Source organism: Ascaphus truei, chromosome 2 (genome assembly GCF_040206685.1).
Source record: "Ascaphus truei isolate aAscTru1 chromosome 2, aAscTru1.hap1, whole genome shotgun sequence".
Lineage (NCBI taxonomy): Eukaryota > Metazoa > Chordata > Amphibia > Anura > Ascaphidae > Ascaphus > Ascaphus truei.
This window is the reverse complement of record NC_134484.1, coordinates 329,690,390-329,702,557: the sequence shown is the minus strand read 5'-3', so window position 1 is coordinate 329,702,557 and position 12,168 is coordinate 329,690,390.

Genomic DNA, 12,168 nt, shown 5'->3' with positions numbered 1-12,168 from the left:
GAGAGACAGTGAACAATGAGAGTGTCCCAGAGATGCACAAAATCCATTTTTCTAAATGGCGCAGGCGATATCATCCTCCACAGTCATACGAGGACTTGTTTCTGGAACAAATAGCAGCTGAAACAAAAGTATCCTAGTCTAAGACCGGGGATCTTAGTTTGAAAACATTTAGGGGTTTAGGGGAATTTCAGCCCAAAATGGCCGCATTTGATATAAAATAAGTTCCTTAAAGCAAGGATTCTCAACTCCAGTCCTCAAGACCCCCTAACAGGTCAGGTTTTTGGAATATCCCTGCTTCAGTTTTTGGAATATCCCTGACTCAATCAGTCCCTTCTTCAGCACAGGTGGCTCAATCAGTGGCTCAGTCTTTGAACAAGCCACTGATTTGAGCCACCTGTGCTGAAGCAGGGATATCCTTAAAACCTGACCTGTTGGGAGGGCTTGGGGATTGGAGTTGAGAACCTTAAGGGCTTTTTTCTATAAGCTTCGAAACAGCCAGTCGCACTGTGATTGGCCAACAAATCAAATTGACTAGAATGGAAGCTGGGATCAGCCACGTCAGAGTTTCTAGGATAAGCCCCTTCACTTATTTCTATGGTGAGTGATGGGAAATGCTGCTAGAAAACTGTGGCCTTGGACGTTTGAGACCTTGGGCAATTTGAATTATCTCCCAGAATCCCACATATGAAAACCTAAGTTGTTAGAGAGTTGGAATCATTTTGCCTTTATTCTTTTAATATGAGCAGAGATGTACATGCTGGAAACAAGACATAATCATAGACAATATTGCACTGCATTGTCACTGTGCCTAGTTCTGCTGGCATAAAAAAAATAGAAACATTATTGATTTCTTGAATTCAAGTATCCAAGTGGAAATGGATAAAATGAAACAAATGCAGTCTGTTGAGAATTTCCAAAAGTATCTGTTGCAAAAATTTTTAGACATGAATTTAGATTGAATATTTGCTATAATGTTTGGACTGAAATGTTATTTGCTTATAAAAGAAATCTTGGCGATGTGCTTCAATTTTGATTATTTATTTATTTATATATTGTCCAAGCGTTAACGCATCGACTCCTCCGTAAGTCTTCATGAGGGAAAGCAAAGTGAAACGAAGCATTTTAAATACATTTTCCTTGTAAATTCAACAGCGAAATAATTTCTTCTCCGGTTATTATTTAACAGTTATGTCATACAAAGGACCCCCAGAAAAGGTCAAGTCCTTCAAAACTAGAGGTAGAATTACTATAGAAGAGAAAAAACTTGTTAAAGGTCAACATTTCCAACTGTAAATCTGACATTGGTACTAACTTGACCACTGAGTGAAAAATCAATAAGAAAACATATTTTGATTTAAAGTAGCACTCCTGGTGACACTTTTTTAATAGGGTTGAAGCAGGGGATCTCCGGAGCTGAACCGCGTGAATTTAATCTCTGGGGACACCCTGCTTTCCATAATACTTACCTTGGAAGGGCTAACATAATGGTGGCTTCAAAGTCCATCATTCTGCAGGCCAAGAGGAACCCGTGACATCATCCCGTATGGCTTCCTATTGACCCGCGTGACATCACGTGTGACTTCCTATTGACCCACGTGATGTGGGATATTTAAACTGAACAGCGGTATCTAGGAAATGTTTTTGCCAATATGCTAGGAAACAAGAATGACACAAGACACTTCGGATTTTCTAATGCTGAATTTAATGAGTCAAAAAAGACAACGTTTCAACCTAATTTGGTCTTTTTCAAGAGATGAAATGGCTTAAAGAGTGAATCCCCAAACAGTCTTAATATACCCATAAATCTCCCAACATGCAGTCTGTTGATGATTGAAAACACCTGCAAATGTTTGTTTTAAATCCCATGAGTACCTGATTAGTTCAACTGGATCAAGTCACTGCAATCCCATCTATCCAATCCAAAGAGACGTTATTGCATGGTCTCATTTCCTTGTTGTGATCATGTGACTGTAACATGCCTGCTTGTGAAAGACATTATTCTGAGGGGAAGCTCTGAAGCCTGTCGCAATTTTATTTAAAAAAGCATTAAGCAACATTGGAAAATGTAAAAAAAATTACGATGTGTTGGGCAAATTTTGTACACTTCCCCCTAGAGTTGCATATCGTTGGGGAGAAAACCTAAAGGATATGCAGTATTGAACCAAGCCGATTCAAAGGATTATTACGTCAAATCCCATTTTTTTAAGCAATCAGGAATATCTTTGTGGAGCTCATGAGTGACGGATTCACAGGAGCGTTTTATAAAATGCTTATTGATGAAATTGCCCTCCCCCCGCCCCAAGAGAAGTTATCAAAGAAATTTTAGATAAAGAAGAATAGATAGAAATGGGTAAAACTGCCTTTGTAAGAATAATTCATAAAAAAAGGTACAGACCCTTTGAACCCAGAATCCTATAGACCAAACTCTCTTTTGAACCAGGCCACAAAGATACAGTACTATAAAAAATAATTGGCCAATAGACTTGCTACAGTCCTACATACATACATATACATATACATATATATATATATATCAGAAATATTATAACAGCTATACACTGGACAAAAACTAATACGCAAAGCAATAAAGATAATATTCATAATATCAGTGGATGCCTGTGACAGGGTGAATGAACGTCACCAGCCATATACCTGGCAAACCTATGTATAGGCTTGCAGTACAGCAGTGACGAGGTTAAGTTTCAGTTGAGAAGGGCTGCTTAATTAGTCTGACCCCAGCTGCATAATCAAGGTGTTTTAAAACCCCCAGGCTGTACACACATGCAAGCTAGCTGGTCAGGAGACAGGACTGAAATACTGAAGAGATTACTGCTATAAGGTCTGTTTTTCAAAGTACATATGTGATGAACTGTCTGTGTCCTGCATGCTGAAGAGAAGCTGCCTTGTTTTCTATGCTGAAGAGAAGCTATTTTGTTTTTGTCTGCTAAAGAAAAGCTATTTTGTTTTTGTCTGCTGAAGAGAAGCTATTTTGATTTTGTATGCTGAAGAGAAGCTCTTCTGTTTTGTGTGCTGTATGTTTTTAAGGATCAATAAAAAAGCCTTATCAAGAGAACCCGCGTGTGTGGTTGCATGTACCTGCAACATATGTTGTCAGAAGTGCCGGGATTTTGAGAGGCCCCTGCAGTTGAAGGGCCACACACTCACACAAAAATGAAAAAAATGGAAGAATTTTTAAAAGAGTTTCTGTGTGAGCAGACCGGAAAGCAGGGACTGTTAATGCAGGAGCAGGCCCAACTACTATTGCAGCAGAAAACCCAGCTCCTAACCAAGCAGCAGGCAGCACAGGATGAGTGGATGGCCAAGCTGCTGACCCAATTCCAGGGGTCTGCCAGTCCAGAACTTGTGAACAAACCCCCAGTCCTCCTGAGGAAAATGGCTCTGAACGAGGATCCAGAGGCTTTTCTACTGACATTTGAAAGGGTTGCCGAAGCTCAGGGCTGGGCTGCAGATCGCTGAGCAACTGCTTTGGCCCCGCTCCTCATAGGAGAAGCCCAGGCCTCATATCAGGGCCTCCCAGAAGATCAAGCAATGGACTACAAACAAGTAAAAGCCGCCATACTGGATCGCTTAGGTCTGACCCCAGAGACCTACCGGCAGCAGTTCCGGAACCTGAAGTACAACGTTAAGATGAGACCCCGGGTCCTCGCTCAGCGGTTATTGGACATGTGTACTCGCTGGATACAACCGAGGAGCGCACTAAGGAGGCAATTCTTGAGCAAGTGGTTTTGGAACAATTCCTACAGATAATGCCCCCTTCCGCACGCTCGTGGGTAAAACGCCATGCTGCTGAAACCCTAGCTTTGGCGGTCCGACTCGTTGAGAACTTCATTGGGGCCGAGGATCAGGCGAGTGCCCTGGACCCGATGGATCCAACTTCACCAGCACTTGCGGAGACCCAAACAGGGAGATTGGAACAACGGGGAAACTAAGGCCCCTCCATGCGCAACCGCCAAGTGCCACGAAAGGAGCAGTCATTCCAACAAGGAAGAAGTCAAAACAACGGGCACCGCTGAGACCCTCATCCCCTTCCTGATGTCAGCTTGTCGCCAAATGAGAGGAACTTCTGAGGACGTCACCCACAGGACCCACCAGATGCCTGGTCTCCTGTATCCGGTCCAGCGGAGCGCTATCCATGGCCCCTGCGAGGGAACCCTCTCCCTGTTCTGCCTGCAGAGAACAAGGCCACCGGCATGTGGACTGTCCACAGATGGATTGTTCCTTCAGCAGGACCGTCGCCTCGGCCTTCACTGGAGAAAATTACAAGCCCTGGCTACTTCCAGCCCAGGTTGGGGGAAAAACCGTCCAGGCCCTTGTAGATTCGGGCTCTGGGAAAACTCTGGTCTTCTAGGAACTGTTACCGGCTAACTTCTTTTGACTTTCCATGGAGTAGAGAATGTATACACGGCGATGTAAAACGGTATCCGACGGCCAAAATCCGGCTACAGGTAAAAGGTCAGGAGGCCTACCTCGAAGTAGGAGTCGCTCCTTGGCTCCCTGCCCCCGTTGTGCTCGGCCGAGACTGGCCTTTCTTTTTGGACCTAATGGCTCCAGTCTCTCACGAGGAGCCTTATTCTATGGCTCAGGAGAACCCTGGCAAACTGTTCCCTTTCTTGGCAGACCTTTTTCCCAGTAGACACGGGTTCCAAAGACTCGGAAGCAAAGACGCTCTGACAAACAGGACTAGTTGCAGAAATCTGAGTCTCAAGGTGACCATTCTAGTAGCCAGAAGTCACAAGTGATGGCTGGGGATGGCCACAGGGAGGGGGATATGGGCCTGGAGATTTACCAGACCTATACCTCCCTGATTTTCGCCAGAGGCAAAGGGAAGTCCCAGTCCTTGCTAGACAGTTTGATAAGGTGGTAAAAATTGATGAGCAGATATTGAATGCACAGGGGTGATAGTATTCCCCCATTTTGAATTATCAAATGATATCCTGTATAGGGTGAATAGGCAGACACAAACAGGGGAGGTCACCAGACAGATATTGGTTTCCAAGGCGTTTGTTAAATCTGTGTTCACTTTAGCCCATACTGTCCCTTGGGGTGGTCACCTTGGCATGGATAAAACATTGGACCGTATTTCGTCCCGATTCTATTGGCCAGGGATGCATAGTGATATTGCTAAGTTACGTGCGGCAAGTCCGGAGTGCCAGCTAACTAGTCCGAAGGGACAAAAACCAGCCCCTTTGGTTCCTCTAGCCTTGGTATCAGTTCCCTTTGAGAGGATTGGGTTAGACTTGGTAGGACCTCTAGAACCTTCTGCGAAAGGACACAGGTTTATTCTTGTAATAGTTGACTATGCAACAAGATATCCTGAGGCGTTCCCTCTGAGAACAGCAACGGTGAAGCAAGTAGCCAACAAGTTGTTGGAGCTGTTCTCACGGGTTGGACTTCCCCAGGTTATGTTAACAGACCAAGGGACAAATTTTATGGCTAAACCGATTCCTTCATGTTATGTGATGACTACATATGTATCCGTTATGCCCCTTTAATAATATTAGGCATACGTCACTCGCCCCTCCCCTCCAGGGATGGTACAAAAGGTTCCACTATACGACGCTACATGCTTCCTACTCCTCCCCCTTGAGAAAGCACGTGGTGACGCGTGAAACGTACGTCGGGGAACGCCGTGACGTCATCACGTTGACGCATGCGCGGCTTATGTTTGGAGAAACTGCAGCTCCTGACTATACACGGAGCTTAACGGCTGCTTATGGCTCACGGACATCAGGTTGTATAATACCCTATTGGGTCCTATATGTCCCGTTGTTCATATTCTCCGGGGATTTGTTATTGCGCACCCTGCGGTGTGCGTTACCCGGGACATACTACTTACAACGTTGGTGTTGCTATTGTTGTCTCTGTGTTTTGACCTTACCGAGCTTGTTAAAGGCCTCCACAGAGACCAGGTTACATTGTACACAGTGTTTGCTTGTAGAGGTGTTGCTGGTCACATTACCTTTGAGATAGTGGTTACATTGAGTCCACAGTTATCTTTCCTCTACATTGCAAGATGCATTACTATTTAGGATACCTGTATATGCAACCATGCAGCTTAATATATAGCGTTTGTTCCACTATTAGCTATATATTTGGAACACAATTTGTTCACATAGTTACCGTGACCAAACACATTTGGGGATTTTATCTATGCACTGTTGTGCATTTTTATAGTGTCTCGTCGGTTTTTACAGCATAACTATTAAAGTCTTTTTTATTTTATATTTGAGTGTGACCTTTTGGTAGTGTATCCTACTTCAGGATTTGGCTAAATATCCAGCCAGTGTTCAGTAGACATTATATCCATTTTGTCACCTACCTTGAGTGCAATTACAGGGGGCTGTTTATAATCTTTTGATTATTTGTGTGGTTTGAACATCTACTTGTTACCTGATGCCTGAATGAATTGCTAATCAAGATCCTGGTTACTTCATTGCCCAAACTCTAAGTAAGTGTATATATCTTGTGTGTTATTTGTATATTCTGTGTGTTCACCTTTTTCAAGGAATAAACTTTCTTTATTATATCATAGTCGCATTCAATTCAACCCAGTGAATTTGGTGTATATTATAACCCTGCACAAGCTCCCGTGACACTATGTTACCTTAGCACAGTGTTTTTCAACCTTTTTTTTTTGTTAAAGCTGCAGTTCAGGCAATATTCTGCATGTGTGTTTTTTTTTAATAAATCAGTTCTGTAGTAAGAAAAAACACTTTTAGCATTTTCTATTTAAAAAACAACAACTTTGAAAGACCAATTTTCTTGTATTCTATTTTAACAAGCATGCTTGTTCCTATAGCAACGATTTACATTCCCCATATTTAAAGATGTCGACAAACTTTGCTGATAAATAGACAGAGAACGAATTGACCGGCAGCTATGCAGTTCTTTAGGTAATTAGAGATTGCCCACATGAAACTATTGAAGTAAAAAAATAAATTAAAAAAAAAAGACTGAACTGCAGCTTTAAGCAACCCCAGAATTTGATTGTGACATCCCCCCGTCTCTAGCCCTCCCACCTGTCTCTCACCTCTGTCTCTTGTCTCTCCTCTCTCTCACTCCCTCTCCTCCTCACGCTCTCTCCTTTAGCTCTCCCTCTTCCTCTCTCTTCTATACACACCCTTCCCCCTCACACACACACACATCCTTTCTTACACACCCCCTCTCTCTCACACACACACACGCATTCGCTCCCCCTCTCACTTACACACTGTGACGGTAACTTTGTAACAGGCTATAATAATACACCAAATAACTGGGTTGAACTGAACGAGGCTTAGATATAATAAAGTATATTTATTCCTTAACTAGGTGAACACAGCGATATAGTACAGTAACAGGCAAGAAGTAACACTTACTTGGGGATGGGGGATGAGAAGTATCAGATAGCAATTCTCCAGCAATCAGGTAACAATCAAGATGGTATTTGAAGACAATGGATATAGGGTTGACCACAGTTTATATATCTTTGTAACCCTATTCCTAACATTGAGTACAGGCTATTGGATAGCAATTACCTGTATCCAATCCTTAACGTGGGAACACATTTTAACCCATGCCCCCCAGCTAGTTAGCCCATGCGCACTAGGACCCTGAGGGTCTCATTTCTGCCCCTTGTTTGTAGGTGTAAAATATGTCACTCACAGACCTCTCTAGTTTGAGGCGTCTCTGCCCTCAGGTAAACAGTGAAGGTGGCAAAACCCTTTGAACAGTACTTAGTCTCTAGACATTGGGTCGCCTCTCTGACCATCTGCTTCCCTTTGTGCAAAGGAATTTCCTCTGGTATTTATCCCTGCCTTGGGATACAGTATTAAAGGTAAAATACAAACATATTAAAATATCCGGTTCCGTTGGGTCCAGTGGGTCCAAACTACCCAGATCTCAATGCCGGAACTGGGACACCATATGGTCCAAGTTTCAGCCCGCTATGACCTTCAGAACCGGATATACACAAATACTACTTAAACCGTTTCCTATTTTAATACAAAATTCTCCGCTGTGAATTAAATCACGGTTTTTCACTAAATCCCCATTGAAAACAACGGGCTCCGCCGCCATAGACTTTCAATGGCAAACCTCCGCCGTTGGCGGCTATGGGAATCCGCCGCCATAGACTTTCAACGGAGCATCGCCGCCGTTGAAGGCTATGGGATTTCTCCGCCATAGCCGGTCAATGGAAATTGGCCGCCATTGAAGTCTATGGGAAAATTCCCGAACCTTTAAGGGGGTCCATACTCTGTCGGGTTGGTCCGGGAGGGTCAAGGATGGTTCTGCAGCCATGCCGAAACAGTGCCTACAGGTTCCCCAAACCCTGGCCCTCGGGACCCTCCAGAACCGGAGATATGGGTTCATGATTTGTAGCTTTTCTGACTTAGTCATTTTCTTGAGCTGCTTCTGCCGCCGCCATTGGAACCTATGTCGCGACCTGCTCTCTCAGCACGACCCTTTCCGGGGGTCCTGGATTCGGGGACCCGGTGGTGGTCGAGTGGGGGGAGGTCTAGGGACTAGGGGCAAAAAGAATTTTATTTCTGGGTGCCCTAGAACCGAAGATTCCCACGCCACTTGACGTTGAACTTGACTAATCAGTGATCAAGATAGAAAAATAGGCTCAAGCGCTCCAATGCAGGTATATAAGAATAAAGTAAGCCAAACCACTGATGCAAGGTCTAAGGAATGAGACGTGATATTAGTACTTAATATCCAATAGTATGGGTACTATCCTCCTGAAGACAGGTGGTAGATGGTACATGCCCACCCATCATCAGTCTCATTGGCAGGTTTCCCTGAACATAATAATACTCACAGATTCCTTGGAGTGGTAGGCAGGCCGTGCAGCTTCCAATGTATAAGTAACAGGAATAAATGGAGGAAAAAGCGCACAAGCAAAAACGGAGCAGGAAGGACCCAAAATCAAAAATAAATTAAAAGGGCACTTTAATGTGACAAAGACCCATCCAACGCGTTTCGAACGTCACAGCGTTCTTTTTCAAGGAACTTCCTGCTCCGTTTTTGCTTGTGCGCTTCCTGTTAATCAGTGATCAAAGCTCTTTTTCAGAAAAAGTATCCGCTTTGCGGTTTGGACGGCAGCCAACTCGTTCCTGGAAAGCGCCGTCTAGGAATCTCCATTGACTTACAATGGGAAACCGCCGCTCCTCCTCTCGGACGCCACCTGCTGGTCTTTGAGGGAAACAGGTCCAAAACAGCTAGATCAGCCATTGAAATGAATGGAGCTCCAATGGCGGCCTATGTGACCCTGCAAAATGGTGCCTGAAAAGGCGGGAAAATTAAACAAAGGGCTATAATCACTATACAACTATTAACCCTTGCCCTCCCTGATGGATCCCAGTGTGTGTGTGGTGCAGACACTGATATAACAATAAAACCTGGGAACAGGGGAACATACATTTTCATGATAGAACAAGGGGTAAACCACATTCCTGGACCGCAGTCCAGTTAACCCCTTGTCTGAGAAGAAAATAAAGTGCGCAACTACTAATTGAGTGACGTGATAATTAGTGATTAAATAAAATTACGTGACCTTGAACAGAGCGTCTGCAGCTGCGATGGAGGGGGGGCTCAGGGACCCCCTAAGCTAACAGATAAAAACAGAAAAGACACAGCGCACAACGCTCATAGTGCATTAAACAATATATTGACATAAACAATAAGGTAGGGTGAGTAATGTGCGTACATCAAAGTGATTAATCATAAGCAGTTTTGGGATAATGTTACCCAACGCCTCAGGAAACCGGACCGAGTGTCCTCACAAGGGTTGTGGTGCTGATATCTCGGATGCAGGATCCTGTTGGTAGGAAGGTAAGTAGGAAGCCTCTACAAGTTCTTTCCTCCTTGTTGCCACAAGCAACCACAAAAAAACGTGGATATCAAATATCCCCAGTGGCCAATATTATAGGTTGAAGAAGAACTGTAGTACGGAAGTAGACTTTGAGGAACAGGCCAAAAATTTACCTTAAGATTTTTAGAGAGGGGCTATCGTCTAGAGAAACTAAATAAAGATCTGGAGAAAATAAGAAAACTTGATAGAAAAACCATGTTATTAACAAAACATAAAAAAAGCAAAACCCCCCAGGAAAATGAGGGTAAATGCAACGTTTCTTTTATCACTAATTTTAATTCAATGACGGGGCGAATTGAGAAAATTATAAGAAAACACTGGCCTATTTTATCAAATGATTTGCTGCTGGGTGCTCACCTCTCGGAATTCCCAAAATTTATTTACAGAAGAGCAAAAAATCTAAAAAATACACTATCCCCAAGTGATATAAAACTAACAGAACATCCTAGTGTGGATAGAAAATGGTTAAGCACTAAACCAATTGGGAATTTCAAGTGCGGTAAGTGTTCAGTTTGCAAGCATTTGCACCCCGACAAAAAATTTTTTAAATGTACATATGGAGAAGTACATGATATTAATTATTTTATATATTGCAATACTGACCATGTGGTTTATTTATTGGAGTGTCCGTGTGGCCTTTTCTATGTGGGACGTACCAAACGCCCTTTGAAAGTGCGCATTCAAGAACACTTGCGCAACATTAAAATAGGGTTTATGAAGCATAGCCTTTCTAAACATTATGCACAATTCCACAACAGTGACCCCTCCTCTCTACTATTCAAAGGTATTAAGTATATACCCAAAAATAGGAGAGGGGGTGACAGAGTAAAAGAACTTTCTAGGCAGGAAACCTTCTGGATACACAAATTAAACACCTTGTATCCAGGGGGTTTAAATGAAGATATAGACATTTGGTCCTTGTATTAAAGTTCTTATATGATCCATTTATACTACCTCAAAAAGCTTTTAACTCAATTTTATTTTTATATGAATTTTTAATTTTTGTCTCTTTGTCTTTTTAGCCAATTTATCAGGACATGCCCCTTATAATGAATCTAGGCTGCTTGTATTCATCTTGCTGCTCTTTAGTACTAATCGGCTTTGATCCCTTTTCATCTTCTTTACTCACTTTATTTGTGATATATATTGCATTTTAGGATAGCCATCCTAGTCTGCCCAGCCACTGATGCACCCGTGCACTATGGTTTTTTATTATGTGTAACACTGTTTCCTTTTGTTTTAGTTTCATCAATCGCGTGTGGTTAGACATGTCATTGTTAATAAAGTTTATTTTAGTATATGTTCTGTTGCCATTAACAACCAGTGACGCGCGAAACCGGGACTTTTAACCCGCCTCTACTACTTCCCCATTGGCTATGAGAGTAGATAGCTTAGCCAATGAGGTACGATCGTGTAGTATTTAGAATTCATCCAAAACCACTTTATTTTATTCCCTGATGAAGAAACCCACGAGTTTCGAAACGCGTTGGATGACTGGTCAAGAGCTCTACCTCTAACTATCACCCCACCACGCGAGCTGATCGAGTTTGAACGGCGCCATAACCAGCGATCTCCCCCGCGGTGACGTCATCGACCCGGAAGTGCTTCGCACTGAGGGGAGTGAGAGAATCCAGCCGGTGTGGAGCTTCGCTCTGGCAAAGCACTGTATGGGACAGCAGCTGACGTTTGACTCGTGCTCTGGGGAGAAAGAACTCGTAGAGGCTTCCTACTTACCTTCCTACCAACAGGATCCTGCATCCGAGATATCAGCGCCACAACCCTTGTGAGGACACTCGTTCCGGTTTCCTGAGGCGTTGGGTAACATTATCCCAAAACTGCTTATGATTAATCACTTTGATGTACGCACATTACTCACCCTACCTTATTGTTTATGTTAATATATTGTTTAATGCACTATGAGCGTTGTGCGCTGTGTCTTTTCTGTTTTAACCCCTTGTCTCCCTGGTGAGGCCAGAGGGTGGCCATATGGGGTGCAACCCCTTTAATACCGGGCCAAACCCTCTCTCCCTCTACACCTCCCCTTCTTAATGGGTGACCTGTAGCCCACTGGCCCTAGCGGGGAGTGGGGCACTGCGGGCACCATTAATGTACTCAGTCTCAGAGGGATAGTCCTGATGTGAAAGTTCATCAGCATTGCTGTTTTCACTGCCCTTTTTGTGCTGAATGGTAAATTCAAATTCTTGTAAAGCTAAGCTCCATCTCAGCAACTTGGCATTCTCCCCTGATGCCCTCTGCAGCCAACTCAGGGGGTTGTGGTCGGTGAGGACCGT